Here is a 21,094-nt window from a genome sequence, read left to right as displayed (position 1 = left end):
TTTTTATGCCTTTCAATAAGAACGACGATTTGGGATTTATATCTCTACATAGAACAAAATAAAGTCGATTTCTTCTCTCTGTTTTCATATCTGCTAACTCCGCTTTACCCACGCAACGGAATTCAAAGTAATTATCACCATTACCTAGATAATTTTTCATAAAAGGTTTTTTACATTATAAAACAACATCTATGCTTCAAAAAAAACAAGAGGGAAGAAGTGAAATAAAAGGTAGACATACCTTTTCCAGTCACTTCGAATATTATACCTATATCTGATTCTTTAATAATACTTTTCATTGATAACGAATACTTTTATATTATATGAGATATATGTATAAAAAGTTAAATAACTTTTCATTTGTCATCGTAAAAGTTCAAAACTTAGAGTCCGTTGTGTATTTTAAGAATATAATTTTATCGTTAATTGAAGTGAATTCAAGATCCGTTTGATGTATGCAACTTGATGAAATGTTAATGATGTTCGGAAAATCTTGTTCCTTCTGGAATATCAATGCAATTTATTATAATATTTGACAAAGTCTGGCTATTACTCCAGCTCCTTCAATATGTGACGCCTAATTTCAATGCAAATTTTATTGTACCTTGGCAAAGGACTGGCCACGTCCAAGGTCTGAACTATAGCTCCGCAGAGGTGCTAGGTGCACTTCCGGAACTGGAGTTCAAACCCACCAAAGTTGTCGCCTTCAAGGGCGACGCACTGGTACCAAGGTACCAAGTGACGCTCCCGAAGAGCACTGATATCGGCCTTCAGGAAAATCAAATATATCTGTCATCAATCGGTGCGAATTTATAAATATAAATCAAATAATAAATACGGCACCATGTGTTCCAGGTGCCAGACATTCGGACATGCAGAACGGAACTGCAACCGGGCCGCCCGCTGCGTCAAGTGCACGGGAGCCCACTTCACAGCGGAGTGTGACCGGAAGGAGGAGGCTCCAGTCCGGTGCTGCAACTGCGGCGGAAAGCACGCGGCCTCGTACCGCCAGTGCCCCTAACGCCGCATCTACCTTGCGGCCGTCAAGGAGCGCCAGGAGCGCTTCCAGACCCGCCAAAACGCACCACCCTAGCCCCGCCTGTTCAAATCGAACATGGCGAACGGCCTCGGGTGGAACTCAGTAATGACAGGGAACGCCCCGTCACGCTGCCATAGACACTAGGATTGCAATCGAGCAAATTCCAATGGATCACGTCTTTTTAATCACTTTGCAGGTCACGAATATAAAATTTTAATTCCGGACAAAGCGACCCACCTCCCCTCCAACCCTAGGCACTCTGCCGCTAAATTACATCTCACCCTTGCCAAAAATATCACAAACGTTACAGACCCACTGACTTATGACGTTATCTCGGACCACTGTCTCATTATTTTCGAAATTAATAGCCTCATCCCGCGCATCTCGCGACCTATCTTTAAATACGGTAATGCTAAATGGGACACTTATAAAAACATATTAACGAAGCCCTCCCCTCCCCCAGCTCCTTAAAATTACACCGACCCGAATTAGTGGACAACGCCATACAAACACTGACTGATACACTGACGCTATAATCAAAGCCCGTAACGCGAACATCCCGACGTTCACACCGAAACAAACTTCCACACCACATAACAAGACTTATCAAACTAAAAAACCAATACCGACATCACGCACAGAGACTTCATACGCGTCGGTTTAACACGATTATTAATTCACTTCAAAACCAAATATCTTTTAAAATAAAATCTCTCACTTCCAACGAATGGAACCAAAAGCTCGAATCGCTTGACACCTGCGACAATTCCCTCTGGCAGTTCGCGAGACGCCTTAAAACGTACACACCCCTCTACCCTGCTTCAGCATCCCCTCGGGCCCCGCCCGGTCGGACGCTGAAAAGGCCGAGGCCCTAGGTACACACTTTGAGCGACAGCATAGACTTACCGTGGATCTGAGCGGCCCCGACACCGAACGCGAGGTTTAGCGGTCTCTAGACCACCTTTACAAAATAAACGGACCGACTGCACCTACGCCAGTTGTACCTCGCGAAGTCAAATTAATTTTAAAAACCTGTAAACCGCGAAAAGCCCCCGGGCACGACGACATACAGAATATACTTCTAAAACACCTCCCTTCAAAAGCAATAGACACCTTAGTTAATATATTTAATGCGTGCCTCCGTCTTACCTATTTTCCCTCGTCCTGGTAATAACATTCACATGGTATGTGATGCCTCAATAATAGGCGAAAATGACATGCTATTCAATTAAATTAAGCCACAAAATAAAATAAGAACTATAAATTATTATATATCTATGAGTACAATATTAATATAAATTTACACAAAAAAGAAAAATAACGATTGAGTTCATCCCTCCCTTGAAAGAACCGTTTTAATATATGTTTTAAATTTATGTAAGTTATGATCAAATATGTCGACTTCATCGTGATGACTATTATATTCCCTGGTAATTCTATTCAAGGGAGAGAAATAGCCTAAATTAGATCCTGCATAATTACAGAGAAATGGATTATATTTCTTACACGCTCTCGGTTTAGTTTTTACATATTTTTATAAACTCACTTATAGAATCAAACCTACCTGAGTGTTTCCGAAGGTCACACGCGACTACTCACCAACTGGAGCGCGTAGTCGAACACATAACACACTAATTTAACTTGAGACACCAGACTGGTATGGTTCTACTCGACCTTGAGAAAGCCTTCGATACCGTCTGGCATGATGCCTTAGTTCACAAATTATTCGAAGCACAAGTCCCCTTTGAATATTGTAGAATAATAAAATCATTCCTTACGAATAGATTTCTTAGAGTTAGAGTCAAAAATAGTTTATCCCCCCCACATCCAGTAGTAGCAGGTGTTCCACAGGGCTCCATCATCTCACCGAGGGCATTTTTACTCTATATGAGAGACATCCCAAAACCTCCGAACACGGTCCTCGCCCTGTACGCTGATGACGCAGCTTATCTGTGCAGCAGTAAGAACATCAAATCTATATTCTCCCACTTTAATACAACCCTACATTGTGTAAGCAATTACTTCTCTAAGTGGAAGCTTAAAATCAATGACACAAAGACCGAGGCGGTTCTTTTCTCATACAAAACTTCCCGTAAACTCAATATCTCTTTAAAGCCACATAATAACCACCCGGTCGAATGGCAGTCACAGGCTAAATCCTAGGACTTATCCTCGACCGGAAACTTTCCTTCACGCCTCATATTAATTACGCCCGCTCTAAGGCACTTACTGCCTTGAGCCTGTTGAGACCCATTTTCTATAGGTATTCCACTCTCTCAACTAGTAACAAGTCCGCAACGCGACATACGCAAGTCCGGTATGGATTAACACAAATCAAAACAATTATCGTAAACTACAAACTGTGCAAAATAGATCACTTAAAACCATCTACCGGACCCACCCGCGTACAAATCTTAAACGACTTCATGTAAAGAAAAACATCCCAACACTAGAACAACACATACAAGAGATATCTCATAGCTTCTACAGAGGGCTACGCCGACTGAAGGACGGAATAAACCCCGCTCTCCGGTCGACTTGTAGTCGTAAGTCACTCACAGAGTACTGCCGCAGCATAAAACGTTATAAACATGCATTACCACATCACAACTGGTTAGAGCTCACAGAACACTAGCGTACACACACACACACACACACACTGACGCACACATAGTTCTAGCTAGGTCTGAATAAATGTAAAACCAATATATTGTAAATTGGTTTAGTTATAAGAATTAAATAACTGGCCTCCTATTCCCTCTCCCTCCCTCCCTTTCCCAAGATCCCCCCCACCCCACACCCCTCTTATATTTATATAATATATATGTATTTATTTACCTTAGTTTTTAAGTTAGTTTTAAGTTCTAGTCATTAGTCTTAAGTTAGGTTAAGTGATAGGTTACGATTAATATTACGTCATATCAATAGTAAATAGCCAGGTTTTCCCAGTTTCCTGGATTCCCCCCCCCCCACAAACCTCATGTATTAGTTTTTAAGCATAATTTTAAGTTGTATCCCTCAATACGTAGATAGGGTTGTAGAAATAAGTTTTCTGATACCTACATATATAAGGCTTATTGTAAATTGCTTTAATAAGTAGATTTAAGTAATTTTGTATATATACTTTAAGATCAAATATAGAAATTTGGAATTTGATTTTTTTTTTGAAAAAGCTATAAGACCATGCATAAATTATTCATATTGTGTTTTATATTAAGTTATTAATTTGAAAACCCGTTCTATCTTAGAATAAATGAGTATTTCCAATGAAAATAATTATTTGTATTTATTAGTCTTTCTGGTTTTATGATCAACTTTATATCTCCTTTCTTACACAAAACTAAAATGTATGTACATGCTTTCTTAGTAATAATTTTAGATATTCATTCCGAAAGACTAAGAAGAATTGGTTGACCTTGATCGACCTTGAAGTGCGAGATCGCTTGTGTATGTTATAAAATGTAGTACTTTTTATGTATTTATTAATGTATATATTTGAATTTGGCCATCCTGGTTTCTGTATCATCATGCAATAACAGTAATACACACTCAACAAGATTACAGTTTGATATTTTATCATGAGACTGCCCGCTGACATACGGAAGCACAGATAACGGAGTCCTTGTCATTGTGAACCCGTCGTTTAAAAAACAACCCAAACTAGAAAGTAAAAAATACTCTTAATTTTTTAAGATACTCTTCAATATCTTAGGCATTCATCCATCTCTGTTGGATGAACAAATCCAATTTCCAATACAATTATTTATTCAAGAAACGATTGATGGCAAGATAAGAAAGGCTCCAAAAATCTATCTTTGTCAATGTTTTTGTCGATGACTCGGTGTTTCATCTGTTTTCTCCAACTTGTATTTATCTACAGATATTACAACATACATCATAAATTCCTCATATTTTAATTTGTATTTTGATATTAAATTATGATATAAAAGTCTTTGTGATTTGTGGGGATATAATAATATTATGAAAAATACTGGTACATTGTTGATCAAAATAATAATAAACTTAAGCTCTATGCTTAACCTCTGATATGCCAACACGTCCCGTGCGCCTACAGAAGTCACCTACTGAGCAGTTTTGGCGCCAAACCCAGTGGGACCACTTGAAACGTAATACCCACTTGTGTTTAAAATACTCGAGGTATCATTATGGTTTATGTTACGGATTGCTAGATAACGGACTTTTGATAGATTCGTGCTGTGAATGACGCCGCTCTTTCAGAGTTGTACGAGTAATTGACTATTTTGCTAGAAGTTTTGCAAGAATTTCTTCCCTTGCACAGGCACTAGGAATCAATTACCGGCTGCTGATTTCCCGAGTCGATACAGCTTAGGAACCTTCAAGAAAAGAGCAAACTCTCATCATGAGACGATGATGTTGCCTTTAAGGCAATAATAAGGCATGACTTCTTAGTGTTGCGGAAGTCCATGGGTTACCTCAAACTCCTCATTACTCCAGCCTCTTGCCCGTTTGTCCTCTCGTATATATAGTATCACTTAAAAGTATGAAAATAATTGCGTATTTAAAGCATCTAATTAATTAATAAAATTCTAGTAGAGATTATTGTTATTTTTGGAATCGGTGTCCTCCCGCAACGACCCCGCTGTCGCCTGTCTCTTCGTCACGTAGTGCGTCCGTCTTAAACACATCTCACCTATAACTATATAATATGTAGTAACAAACCTACCTTGGCTGACACCGTCTCCTCCTTCTATTTTGAAGTCGGTAAAAAATGTACGCATTATACCGCACCCAAGGGTACAAGTTTCAACCTGATATGTTCAGTAAATTTCGATTCAAACCAAATTCGTATTAATTTAATATGTTATATGTTGATAATATACTTGCTTTTCCTCGTTTATTTTTCATATTTTTTTTTTATTCTTAAGAATACGAAGTTGAAAGTTAAATGGATATGTAAATTATATCCAGAAGCGTGAATCTTGCGCGTCGACATAGAGCATATTCTATTACTTAACCGCACCGTCTGCTGCGATATCTAAAGGCATAAAATGGCACGTCACTATTTACGAACGAGTGCATTACATTGTCGCATTTTCTTCATTTTAAATTCGTTTTGAAAGCATCTTCAGAACTTCAATATTTGTTTATGCAGGTACAATTTGCTTCGCAGGGTTTTATAACTAAGTGGCCTTACAAATAAATTTGGTAGAATGTCATACCTAAGAATAAACAAAGAATATGCCAAATGATTAGAAACTGACATTATGACTTATGATTGGTTTATTCGGACCTATAACGGTTCCCGCTACTGAACTCTTCTATATATCACTGGACTGGCGTCTGTCAAAGTGCTTTTGTGCCTGTTTGATATGTGCCATTTTGGCGCTGTTGGCCATGTAGGGAGAGTCTACGGTACTAAAACTAGTGATGACAACCTCAGCAAACATCGATAGATGGTGGGAAACTACTTATAGAAAAAGATTGTGTACTTTATTACGTTGATTCTTGAAGTATTAATAACATGAAAGACGAAGTTAAACGAAATTAATTCAAACTACAAAAATACTTCAGAGTATTGTACGTTCCTTCGCAGCCATATGTTGTATCCGTCAAAATTAGTACTCTGGACGCTCGCGGGTGGCGCTTCAAATAGGCACAAAAATTTGTTGTCAAACATATGTATAAACAGCCTGTACAGTGTTATTTATACAGGTCAGTTGTGTATTGGCAGTGTTGTCAGCGATATACTCGTAATCAACAATTTATTATCAATAACTTATTATCAAGTTTATTTGTAAGACCGATAGTGTTTCATATAAAGGATCCACTGTTTGTTAGTGAAGTTGTCAAACAAGTCCAGGAGATACATATGCTGTAATCGTAAATACTCATGGGTGAAACGCTTTGCATAGAAATGTTAGTAAAATTGGAATCGTAGAATATTTTCTTGTGGGTCGCACATTTCCCTAGTCCATTGCATTGTGGTCTACCATAAAATAAAAAAAATATCGAAATGGATTTGGTTTCTGTTACTATTATCTCATCTATCAATCACCCGTAGTAACTTGTTCGTGCCGGACTTCTAATAAATCTTCCCCAATATTCCATTTAGACAACCTTCACAATCAAACTATGAAAGTTGGTCGAAGCTTGTAAAATCATTTCAAATCATAATATTTCCATTAAGGGAAATGGTTTATAATTCTAGGTTAGTCATAAAATTGTATTATCAGCAACTTATAAATTAGAAATTCAGAATGTTCTAAGATCTAATATTTCGTATTTTCTAATATTCATAAGTACTTACTTCATAAGTAAACAATAATAAATATTATCAGATTGTGAACTGAGTTTTACTTGCCTTAATGTGACTACAAGCATTACTTCTGGCGTTATACTTTGTCTTAATTTAGTGTCTTATCGGAAAATATTATCTTTTATGTGATGTAAAATAGACTCGAAACTGGACCACATTCAGTAGTAATGATAAATTTTCTGTTGTATTGACGTAACACTGGGCGGTGATTGTAAAAAGTTCCATTTTAACGTCGGTCCTCCAAGAGAGGGTGCACCTAGAATTCTTTACTTCTTCTGCGCCTTCGTACGTACAATAGCATTGCCAGATGTTGACGCCGATTGAAAGGTGTGAGTACTTGACTTCGAGTAAAATGCCGCATATCAAAAAGTGGCCCCTGAATTGCTTGAAATTGAATCAGAGATCAGACTAGTGCGTAGGCAATATCCGAATTCGGTCCGGTATTTCTAGATCTGTATTTTCACGAGTACGGATTGGACTCTGATCTGAGGAAGTGCGAAAGCACTCTGAAAATATTTTTATTCAATTCGTATCAACGGCTTTGGTTAAAACAGCTTATTTCTTCTGGTCTGCATCAGTTTGCGATTACTCCCCGCTATGGCCAACATACGTCTATTACATTTTACATTTTAAATGATTCTACAGATTTCCAGAGTTCCTCTTTATGAGGCCAGGCTGATATCCGTACATATATATATATATCTTATTTTTGTTATTATTACCGTTGGTATATTACCAACGATTGGTATTTTATGTATGTTGGTGTCTTTCCAGATCACGTTTTCGGAGAGACAGTCAGTCCCCCAGTAAAAATACAGTTACAAATACACGTGTTTATTATTTTTATTTAAATGAGTCACACTCGCGTCAATCAAAGAAAATACTGAAATTCACATTTCAATTTAATTGTGGCTCAACTTGAACAACTGGTTCATCAAAATTTTTCGAAATGGACAACCGTCAACATTATTGAATCGACTGCTGTTATTTACAGTGAAAACAATTCCACCAAATCACAATGTAACAGAGACTTATTTGGTGGCTTTGTTTACAAACGTAACATTTATAATAGCACCTCTGTAGGTTTGTTTTACCGGTGGTAGGCTCCTTTGCACAGGAATCTGGCTAGATTATGGGCGCCTTTTTCTGCCGTGAAGCAATAATGTGTAAACATTACTGTGTTTCGGTCTGAAGGGCGCCGTAGCTAGTGAAATTACTGGACAAATGAGACTTAACATCATATGTCTCAAGGTGACGAGTGCAATTGTAGTGCCGCTCAGAATTTTTGGGTTTTTCGTATCGCACAGAATACCGGCGTGAAGTAGGGGCCTAGTGCCGCTATGTTTCAGAGGCCATCCCTTCCCTCCCCTCCCCCCAACAAAATATGAGAGCGGTCTTGAAAAAGAAATTACCCCAGGAGGGTACCAGAGCCGGATAATCCCTCCCCGAGCACTCCCGCTCGGGCTGCCCTTCGTATTCTGGGGAGGGCACTGAACCGCGCATGACCGAGGACAAACGAGGCAGTAACATCACGGCACCCCGCTCCACGCTCAACGTGGACTTTTGCAATATCAGGGGAATTCACTCCAATTTAAACGCCGTGAACCACCACCTTGAGACGGCGCAGCCGGCCTTGTGTTTCCTTATGGAGACGCAGATATCTCGTCCTAGTGATACGTGATATTTAACGTACCCCGGGTAAAAAATTGAGAACAATTTTTTGCCTCATGCCGGGGTATGTGTGTACGTTAGGGAGGATATCTGCTGTCGCCGTCTCGGCAATTTTGAAGGTTGGGCTGCGTTCAAACGGCAATTGACGACGTGCTTGCACAGATTACCTCCGCTGAAGTCGTAGTCTTGGGTGATTTCAACGGGTACAATGCCAAATGGCTTGGATCACGCACCACAGACTACGCAGGGCGATCTGTGCATAATTTCGCATTGGCGTATGGTCTGTCCCAATTGGTTGAGTCGCCAACGCGGCTCCCGGATGTGGATAGCCACATGCCGTCCTTATCTTCTGCTGACTACACATCCCGATGGTTATCAGGTCTTTGTCGGCGCCCCTCTCGGAACGTCCGACCATTGCCTGGTCAGGAGTGTAGTGCCTATCCGACGCCAACGTCGCAGACCACAAGCGACCCGACGCGTTTGGCACTACAAGTCAGCAGGTCAGGATTTGTTTCCCTTCTGACAATCCTAGTGCATGCGCCGTTGCAGTAGCCGATGTGATACTACAGAGCATGGATATTTTTATACCAAGCTCTGTAGTACCGACCGGTGGCAGATCACAGCCCTGGTTCGATGCGTCAGTTAAAGCAGCATCTGACTGCAAAAAACAGGCGTATCGAACTTGGGTTGCGGCGCTCGGCACAAAGGATCCGAACTGCACAGTTCTTAAGAGGAAATATTATACCGTGCCTCCAGATTTTTTAAGTGACAAATCACCCGTGAGAAATCGAAGCACATCGTCAAAATCGGCGAGCAGCTTTCCAGTTACCCGACCGGAACACGCAAGTTCTGGTCGTTGTCAAAAGCTGCTCTTGGTAACTTCAACCAGCCGTCCCTGACGCCGTTGCATATGGGAAATCACAACCTGGCCCATACGGCAAAAGAGAAAGCTGATCTTCTTTGCGTTCTTTTTGCCTCCAACTCGACTCTTGACGACAACGGAAAAACACCGCCGACCATCCCGCGGTATCAGAGCTCTATGCCTGAAGTACAGTTCAGACAGAAAACTGTTAGGCAAGCTCTGTTTTTGTTGGACGTCAGGAAGTCGAGCCGGATGGCATTTCTCCAATCGTGCTTAGAATGTGTGCCCCTGAGTTGACGCCGGTGCTAACGCGTTTATTCCGGCACTCTTATTCCAAAGGCGTAGTCCCTCACTCATGGAAGTCAGCCCTTGTCCATCCGATCCATAAAAAGGAGACAGTTCGGATCCGGGAAACTACGGGCCTATTGCTATTACCTCCCTGCTCTCCAAAATCATGGAGAGCATAATCAGCCGCCAGCTCTTTGTATATCTAGAAGGTCACCAGTTGATCAACGACCGACAGTACGGCTTTCGCCATGGTCGGTCGGCAGGAGATCTTCTGGTATACCTAACACATAGATGGGCGGCGGCTATTGAAAGCCAGGGGGGAGGCCTGGCAGTTAGCCTGGATATAGCGAAGGCCTTTGATCGTGTATGGCACAAGGCGCTCCTCTCAAAACTTCCATCATATGGGCTTCCCGAGAGCTTGTGCAAGTGGACCTCCAGCTTCCTCACTGGGTGCAGCATACAGGTCGTTGTTGACGGATATTGCTCGAACCCGAAGCCCGTGAATGCTGGAGTGCCCCAAGGCTGCGGGCTATCTCCCACGCTGTTTCTTCTGCATATCAATGACATGTTGGACACCTCCAACATACATTGCTATGCAGATGACAGCACTGGTGATGCCGTATACACGGGCCATGCAGGTCTCTCTCGGGAAATCGTCGACCAGTGCCGGGAGAAACTTGTGTCTTCTATTGAGTCCTCTCTCGAGAAGGTCGCGGAAGTCTGTTTGTTATATATAGTATTTAAAATTCTGGTTTTAGAGTGATAAAAAATATATTAATTTTAAAAAATAATGTCAGAACAAAGCAAGTTTTAATTACTAAAAAAAATCATTGGAGAATTAAAGCTGTTTCAAGCGATGTTTTAAGCAATAACAGAGCGACAAATAATATAACCGAGTTAAGAGTGTGTTGTGATTCGTAATATATGGCTTCATTTACGTAAAAGCTTTCAATAAATGCTGCTGTTGGAAGCGCAATACAAGTTTTTATTGTAAATCTATAACCATTGTGTACAATTAATTTGATTGTAACAACGTATTAATATTCTATAGATTTGCAGAATTGTGTTCAAAATAAAAGTGCAATGAAATATAACAATACATTTAACTGGGTGAGATATTTATATAGAAATACAAGCCGTTCCCGCCCGCTCCGCTGGGCGAATTTTAAAAGGAAATAAATTAAATTTTATTCATCTTATTACAAATACAATAAAAAAATAAGTAATAATTAATAAAAATAAATAAATTTCGCATGGTGGTTGTTTCATGTCGATACGATCAGTGGTTTAGGCGTGAAAGAGGCCCGAATTCAGCCTTAATTTTACTGTAAAAGATTTAAAAAAATGGCTTTCTCTATTTAATAACAAAGTGTAACAAACCACTATTGGCTTCGATATTAACCTATATTTTGACATTATTACTTTCATTTAATGATTTTTTTGGTGAATGTAAACTAAGTATCGAATATTCTATATCTAATTATATGTTTATATACTATAGAGTGGAATATTATTGTTGTTGTAACCATCTGGTAATAATAAGCCATTCTACTGAGGAAAGATATATTAAATTAAAAACAAATTTTGGGGAATAAAAAGTAGATATTGGCCGATTCTCAGACCTAAGACCTCAGAGTGCGGCCGATATTAATACTATCTTTGTGCTGCAGAAGAGGGCTATTCAGGCGATTTATAACCTAGGTCGTAAAGAATCGTTAAGAGAAAAATTTTGACTGTTTCTTCTCAATACATTTTTGATAATGTTCTGTATGTACCAGGGGTGGCTGATATAAAATCTACTTTGTTAAAGAAAGTTTTGAAAATCGAACTGGCCACTGCAAAATCATATTCTATATTTATTCCTTTTTCAAAATTATGACGATTATTTTTTTTCGCTTGCTTTTGTTTTTTTGGCGCGGCTTTGATTTCACCATGTCGAAAGAAAATTGTAAAATGATGAAATTTGAGCATCGAGCAGTGATTAAATTTCTAAGTAAAGAAGGAAATACGCCTACGCAGATCAGAGAGCGCATGTTAAAGGTGTTTGGTGATTCAAGTCCTTCTGAATTCGTCATAAAGTTTTGGTCGAAGCAATTTAAACATGGCCGTGAGAGCCTGGAAGACGACCCACGTAGTGGAAGGCCAATTTCTGCTGTTACCGCAGATAATGTTGAAAAGGTGAAGAACCTGATTCTTGCAGATCGGCGAATCAAGCAGTGGGAGATAGCCAGAGATGTGGGCATTAGCAAGGAACGAGTTCATGAAATTATTCACGAACATTTGGGCATGTCCAAGGTGAGCGCGCGTTGGGTCCCTAGAATGTTGACCCCCTTTGACAAACAAAGGCGAGTAGAATGTTGTCAGGCATTTCTAGACCTGGTCAAAAAGAAGAAGAGACTATCTCTCGAATTGTGACCTGTGATGAAACTTGGATTCGCCAGTGGGATCCGGAAAGCAAACAAGAGTCAATGCAATGGAAATTTAAAAGAGAAAAGCCGCCAAGGAAGTTCAAGGTTCGGCCGTCGGCTGGAAAACTAATGGCCACCGTATTTTGGGATGTCAAAGGGATTTTGATGATAGATTATTTGCCTAAAAATTCAAAAATGAATGCTGAATATTATGCAAACTTGCTTGACCAGCTTCGTGAACAAATCAAAGAAAAGCGGAGAGGCAAACTCAGCAAAGGTGTTCTGATTTTACAAGACAATGCTCCTGTACACACAGCCTTAACGGCGAGGTCAGCCCTGAGCAAAAACGGCTTCACAGAAATTAACCATCCACCTTATAGTCCAGATCTGGCTCCCTGTGATTATTTCTTATTCAAAGATTTAAAGAAAAAATTGAGGGGTCGCAGATTTTCGACGGACGAAGAAATGAAGGAGCCTGTGACTGACCATTTTGACGAGCAAAATAAAAATTACTATTATAACGGCATGATGTCACTTATTTGCAAAAGTCATAAGTGTATTTGACTTGCAGGAGACTATATAGAAAAATAAAAAAAAAAACTAGCCATCAAAGTATTTTCTTTCATAGTTAGGTAGATTACTTATCAGCCTCCCCTCGTACATAAGCACATTGAGGAATTTTCTAGAAACTATGACATTCATCATGTTAGCACGAGGTACAAACATAAACTTGTTATGCCTACCACTCGGTTGGGTCGAGTTAGTAAGTCTTTTGTTGGGCGATATATATGCTTCTACAATGTGATCCCAGAAAATGTACAAAACAAATGTGCTAACAACAAGAATTGTTAAAATACGTTTGAGTGGGAAAGGTCACTATAGCATAAACGATTTTCTTAATGACACCACGGACTGGGAATAAAGAGAACACCCTCAGGCTCTTCAATTATAAATGTTTATTCTACGATATCACATTGTAATCCATATTTTTATATAAAAAAAAGCCCGCTGAGTTTCTTGCGCCCATTCTTCTCAGGTCTGAGGCAGTCTCTTTTGAATGGGTGGTAGTTTTTGTCGTTCAATAAGTGATTTTGAATCCTATTTTGAATAAAAATATTTGAATTTGAATTTATCCGATATGCATAAAAACATTTATAAAAATCGGTTCAGCCGTTTCGGAGGAGTTTGGTAACAAACACCGGGAAACGAGTATTTTATATATTAGATTAGATATTAGACTCGTGTTGCACACATAGCTTTTCATATGGTTCAATTTGATTGTTTAAAAACTTAATAGCTAATGCTACGGCTTATAATTATTTTATACATGCCAACTGATGTGGTTTATGAGATATAAATATAAGAGATTTCCTATGTATTGACCCTCCACGATATTTCTGGAATCACAAGGCGTAGAGACTTAAATATGGTAGTATTACTGACATTTTCCGAATAGAAGTCAGCTAAGAACGGATATTATGAAATCCCACCAAGAGTTTTATTTTATTAAGAACAAAACAACGTCTGTCGGGTCACCTACTGAGATATAAAATTAAAACTAATAGTGATTATTTTGATCTAGCGTCAAGCAATATCTTATTGTAGAAAACATTTATGAAATCGTTTTGTGTTAGATATTAAATATTGATTTTATTATTAAATTATTAATTAACTGAAGTGCCCAATTAATTTATATAATATCGTTGCCGTTTAATTACTTTTCAATAAGTTATAATTTGTATTTCATGTCAAAGTTCTCAAAGTCAGAAATTCTCTAATTGTGGTGCCTTTCAATCTAAAACAAAATAATATTTGCACATTACTTGATTTACAGCAATAAAAGGCGCAGCTACCATACATTACCCCAAATTCCTCAATGTGTCCTAGGTACACCATAGTACTAAAGCAGGCACATAGGGTATGTTGTACCTTGGCCATACATCTATTTTTTCGTTTTAATTATTAAAACACATGTAAGAATGAAATAGACATTTTTAATATTTTGATGGTGAATACTCAAACAATTGAATTTTCAAAATATGCACAAATGCTTTGAGTACAGTTCGTCAAATAAAAATAACAAATATATATTATCTAAAAAACTGAAAAACCTAGGTACAACAGGTTCCTCTACTCCCAAAAATGATATGAATGACGTGATATGATTTTGTATTGAAGATTAGAAGGTCCGTCTATTGTTATAGAGATCGGTTATATAAAATAAACACGAGCCAACAATATTAATACATTGCTATAACGTACGTGGTGCCTGAATCATATTTGAACTCACATTGAGCATCTCCATACCTTTAGGATTTCGCAAGGACCTATCATCTGCAACTCAGGGTATCCTACCGCAGAGGGAAGGACACAAAACATTCTGTACCATTATTAGACTTGAATAAATGATTATTATTATTATATATTATCACGAAATACTCTCCAACACTTGATTACATTTCCTGTCTCCAATTGATAACTCTTACAGAGAACTTATTGTAAAAAGAAACATAATATTATATTTCAACATTTAAATTTATATTTGTATAATTAGTATTTGCAACAGCAATGACGGAATAAAGCTAGCAGTTCAACGCCGCAATTGCAACGATCTATAAGCTGGCCATTAAGCTGATGAATTGGAAAGCGGTCTCTGAAATCTAGAGAGGTGTGGCCTGAGCAAACTACAGACAAAACGGCTAATTTGGAAGCTGTGTGAAATGAAGCGACTCAATCAGCACAAAGCGACGCTACAGCCGACCAGTTCACTAGATGTAATTAATAGTACTTGCATTGAATGACATTGCTTACATAAATTCTGAGACAGACTAGTTAATTATTTATGAATACGGCTTTACTCACGTTTTTGTCGTTGTTGGTACCGACTAGTTTCGGACCATTCGGAAGTCCTTCATCAGGGTTTAATAGAGACATGGGGTGGGCTATGCCACCGACTTGGAAACAAGTGTTACAAAACTCGTCTCGCAATAAGACCCATAGTGCCGTAAATAAACACGTGGACATTGTGCGCACCCGTGGCGCAGTGTCAGTGATACCGTACTCGTCATCACCGGCGCATCCCGCCCTGTCCAGCCGCGCACTACGAGCCCAAGTCCGCAGTAAGAGGTGGGACGTTAACGCGTACCTACCACACTCACCCTGATGAAGGACCTCGGAATAGTCCGAAACTAGTCGGTACTGACACCGACAAAAACGTGAGTAAAGCCGTGTTAGTAAATAATTTAATAATGACTCACGAAAGACTAATTAATGTTTGTCCTGAATTTTCCTCTGAGTGATCTTAAGTAACTTAAATTATTTTTGAAATACTCAATAAATACTCTCTTTTTAATACCAATCATTATATTACTTGTTATATATATATTTTTTTATGAAAATAAGTGACAAGACGAGCAGGACGTTCAGCTGATGGTAAGTGATACGCCCTGCCCATTACAATGCAGTGCCGCTCAGGACTCTTGAAACCCCAAAAATTCTGAGCGGCACTACAACTGCGCTCGTCACCTTCAGACAAGATTTTAAGTCTCATTTGCCCAGTAATTTCACTAGCTACGGCGCTCTTCATACCGAAACAGTAATGTTTACACATTACTGCTTTACGGCAGAAATAGGCGCCCATAATCTAGCCAGATTCCCGTGCAAAGGAGCCTCCCACTGGTAAAACAAGTCTACAGAGGTGCTATTATAAATGTTACGTTTGTAAACAAAGCCACCAAATAAGTCTTTGTGACATTGCGATTTGGTGGAATTGTTTTCACTGTAAATAACAGCAGTCGATTCAATAATGTTGACGGTTGTACATTCCGAGAATTTGTGATGAACCACTTCAAGTTGAGCCACAATTAAATTGAAATGTGAATTTCAGTATTTTCTTTGATTAACGCGGGTGTGACATATTTAAATAAAACAATTGTTAAAGGATCTAAACACGTGTATTTGTAACTGTGTTTTTACTGGGGGAGTGACTGTCTCTCCGAAAACGTGATCTGGAAAGACATCAACATACATAACATACCAACCGTTGGTAATATACCAACGGTAATAATAACAAAAATAAGATATATATATATATGTATGGATATCAGCCTGGCCTCATAAAGAGGAACTCTGGAAATCTGTAGAATCATTTAAAATGTGGGCATATAGACGCATGTTGCCCATAGCTGGGAGTAAAAGCAAACTGATGCAGACTAAAAAAAAAGATGCTGTTTTAACCAAAGCCGTTGATACGAATTGAATAAAAATATTCTAAGAGTGCTTTCGCACTTTCTCAGATCAGAGTCCAATCCGTACTCGTGAAAATACAGGTCTAGAAATCTCGGACCGAATTCGGATATTGCTTACGCACTAGTCTGAACTCTGATTCAATTTTAAGCCATTCAGGGGCCACTTTTTGATATGCGGCATTTTACTCGAAGCCACACCTTTCAATCGGCGTCAACTTCTGGCAATGCTATTGTACGTACTAAGGCGCAGAAGAAGTAAAGAATTCTAGGTGCACGGTTCTCTTGGAGGACCGACGTTAAAATGGAGCTTTTTACAATCACCGCCCAGTTTTACGTCAATACAACAGGAAATTTATAATAATTAATACCGAATGTGGTCCAGTTTTGATTGTATTCTACATCACATAAAAGATAATATTTTCTGATAAGACACTAAATTAAGACAAAGTATAACGCCAGAAGTAATGCTTGCAGTCACATTAAGGTAAGTAAAACTCAGTTCACAATCTGATAATATTTATTATTATTTACTTATGAAGTAAGTACTTATGAAGATTAGAAAATATGAAATATTAGATTCTGAATTTCTTATTTATAAGTTGCTGATAATACAATTAACAATTTTATGACTAACCTAGAATTATAAACCATTTCCCTTAATGGAAATATTATGATTTGAATTTGATTTTACAAGCCTCGACCAACTTTCAAAGTTTGTTTTTGAAGGTTGTCTAAATGGAATATTGTGGAAGATTTATTAGAAGTCCGACACGAAGAAGTTACTACGGGTGATTGATAGATGAGATAATAGTTACAGAAACCAAATCTATTTCGATTTTTTTTTTATTTTATGGTAGACAAGAAAATATAATACGATTCCAATTTTACTAACATTTCTAAGCAAAGCGTTTCACCCATGCGTATTTATGATTACAGCATTTGTATCTTGACTTCTCAAGAGAAGTCAACATAACAAGTTGGAGAAAATAGATGAAACACAAAACATTGACAAAGATAGATTTTTGGAGCCTTTATTATCTTGCCATCAATCGTTTCTTGAATAAATAATTGTATTGGAAATTGGATTTATTCATCCAACAGAGATGGATGAATTCCTAAGATATTCAAGAGTATCTTAAATAATTAAGAGTATTTTTTACTTTCTAGTTTCGATTGTTATTTAAACGACGGGTTCACAATGACAAGGACTCCGTTATCTTGTGCGTCTCAAGTTGGACTAAACTGCACTCCATGAAGTAATCCCCATCTATTTCTCAATATAGGATAGTTATTATTTCGATTTGAGACCTATAATGATTTTTATTTCTAATATTTGTTTTGTATTAGAAAACTTATTGAAGCACGGTTTGACAGTTCTGCTGTGAAACAATATTATTATAGCAACTGAAGCATATTTTACGAAATAATTTTTGATGTATTGAAATATTATTGACTAATTCATAAAAAAAAGTATTCTATTTATTATGTACAGAACAACGTTGGCCGGGTCAGCTAGTTTAGATCTATATTTGTGACTTTATTTTTATTGTACTGTAAATCGCTATACGCATCCAAGTCTATCAATGTAACCTATGCAGGTTCTTTGTATTTAGGCGGTGCATGATGTTTAGGGTGATGAAATGATTTTTTGAAAGTGATGATAATAACATTATAAGATGTTTTAAGTAGGACTTAGAGAAAGTCAGTAAAAATTCATATTGGGTGTAAAGCGCACGCTCATGAAAATAGCGGCATTCATATACTTTTTTTTATGGAATAGGAGGACAAACGAGCGTACGGGTCACCTGGTGTTAAGTGATCACCGCCGCCCACATTCTCTTGCAACACCAAGAGGAATCACAAGAGTGTTGCCGGCCTTTAAGGAATGTGTTCGCGCTTTTTTTGAAGGTACCCATGTCGTATCGTCCCGGAAACACCGCACAAGGAAGCTCATTCCACAGCTTAGTAGTACGAGGAAGAAAGCTCCTTGAAAACCGCAGTGTGGAGGACCGCGACCGCCACACATCCAGATGTTGGGGATGATATCCTAATTTGTCGCGTGTCGTGCGAAGGTGGAATTCGGTGGCAGGAATCAGGTTAAACAGCTCTTCGGAACACTCCTCGTGATAACTGCTGTAGAAGAAACACAATGAAGCGACGTCTTTACGCAACGCCAAGTGATCCAGCCGTTCACAGAGCACTGGGTCCCCGACAATTCGAGCTGCTCTGCGTTGCACGCGGTCAAATGGATCGAGCAGATACTGGGGTGCGCCAGACCAGAGATGACAGTAATACTCCATGTGTGGCCGGACCTGCGCTTTGTAGAGTGCTAAAATGTAGGCCGGCTTGAAGTATTGCCGTGCTCTATTATTGACGCCCAGCTTCTTCGAAGCCAATTTGGCTTTACCCTCTAGATGGCCACGGAATTGGAAATCGCTCGAGATTTCGGGACCCAGTATTCCGATACTAGGCGAGGGTTTATGGGAAGAGTTGTCGAGGAGCGGTAATACGACAAATGGGGTTTTTTTAGTGGTAAACGTGCAAACTTGAGTCGTCTGGGTTAAATTGGACAAGGTTCAATTTACCCTATTCCGCGACCTTCTCGAGAGAGGACTCGATAGAAGACACAAGTTCCTCCCGGCACTGGTCGACGATTTCCCGAGAGAGACCTGCATGGCCCGTGTATACGGCATCACCAGTACTGTCGTCTGCATAGCAATGTATGTTGGGGGTGTCCAACATGTCATTGATATGCAGAAGAAACAGCGTGGGAGATAGCACACATTCTTGGGGCACGCCAGCGTTCACGGGCTTTGGAATCGAGCAATAACCGTCAACAACGACCTGTATGCTGCGCCCAGTGAGGAAGCTGGAGGTCCACTTGCATAAGCTCTCGGGAAGCCCAAATGATGGAAGTTTTGAGAGAAGAGTCTTGTGCCAAAGGCCTTCGCTATATCCAGGCTTACTGCCAGGCCGTCCCCCTTGCTTTCAATAGCCACCGCCCATCTATGTGTTAGGTATACCAGAAGATCGCCAGTCGACCGACCATGGCGAAAGCCGTACTGCCAGTCGTTGATCTACTGGTGACCCTCAAGGTATAACGAGCGCTGGCGGTTAATTATGCTCTCCATGGTTTTGGAAAGCAGGGAGGTAATCGCTATAGGCCTGTAGTTTGCCGGATCCGAATTGTCTCCTTTTTTTTGGATCGGATGGACAATGGCTGACTTCCATGAATCAGAGACTACGCCTTTTGAATAAGAGTGCCGGAATAAACGCGTTAGCACCGGCGTCAACTCAGGGGCACACATTCTAAGCACGATTGGAGAAAAGCTATCCGGCCCGCTCGACTTCCTGACGTCCAACGAAAAACAGAGCTCGCCTAACAGTTTTTTGTCTGAACTGTACTTTAGGCATGGAGCTCTGACACCGCGGGATGGTGGGCGGTGTTTTTCCGTTGTCGTCAAGATTCGAGTTGGAAACATACTGCGTCGTATCGGAGTGTATCGGAGGACATACTGCGTCTCACTGAGAGAATAGGTACCTTATCTTGCTAGCTTTTTATTACGCATAAATTAGGCTTTAAGTTTTAATGTTTTAAAATAATTATAACATTCTAGATTAACTTATAATACATTAGTACTAGCCTTTTAATACATTAGTACTAATCACTTAAGCGTTCTTATATTGTCAAATTGCATTTCCTCTAACACACCATAAGTACTCAGGTAAACATGCCAAATATAACGTCATTGTCTACGTAATATAACATGAACATATTATACGAGTAAATAGCATTGAGAGTCCTTCTTTATGATATACTTTTCACGGAACAATGCCTCGCCGGTGTCTCAATTTTCATTTCCCCCCCCCTGAGACATCCGGTTTGATTTGTAGAGAAATATAATACACAAAATGTAGTTAGTAATTGTAGTAGGAGGTGCTTGGAGTACGCCAGCTGCAAGGGATAAATTTCACTCTTAGAGTGAAATTTATCCCTTGCAGACTTGCGTCTTATAAGACAAATCTTAGATATTGTCATATACTAGCTGACCCAGCAAACGTTCTTTTGCCATATTATACATTATTAAGATATATTATATTCCATTGCCATCCTGCAACTCTATTACATATCTGTGGATGGCACAGAATAATATAAAAATCGCGATTAAAAAACAGGGGTTGATCGTAGAAAATGTAAATTTATAGTTGTTTGTATTTTTAATGCTAAAGCATCATAAGATAAAAATAAAAAAAATAAACAATCAAAAAAATGTCAAAAAA

This window comes from Leptidea sinapis, chromosome 12, assembly GCF_905404315.1.
Source record: "Leptidea sinapis chromosome 12, ilLepSina1.1, whole genome shotgun sequence".
Taxonomy (NCBI): Eukaryota; Metazoa; Arthropoda; class Insecta; order Lepidoptera; family Pieridae; genus Leptidea; species Leptidea sinapis.
This window is presented reverse-complemented; position numbering follows the sequence as displayed.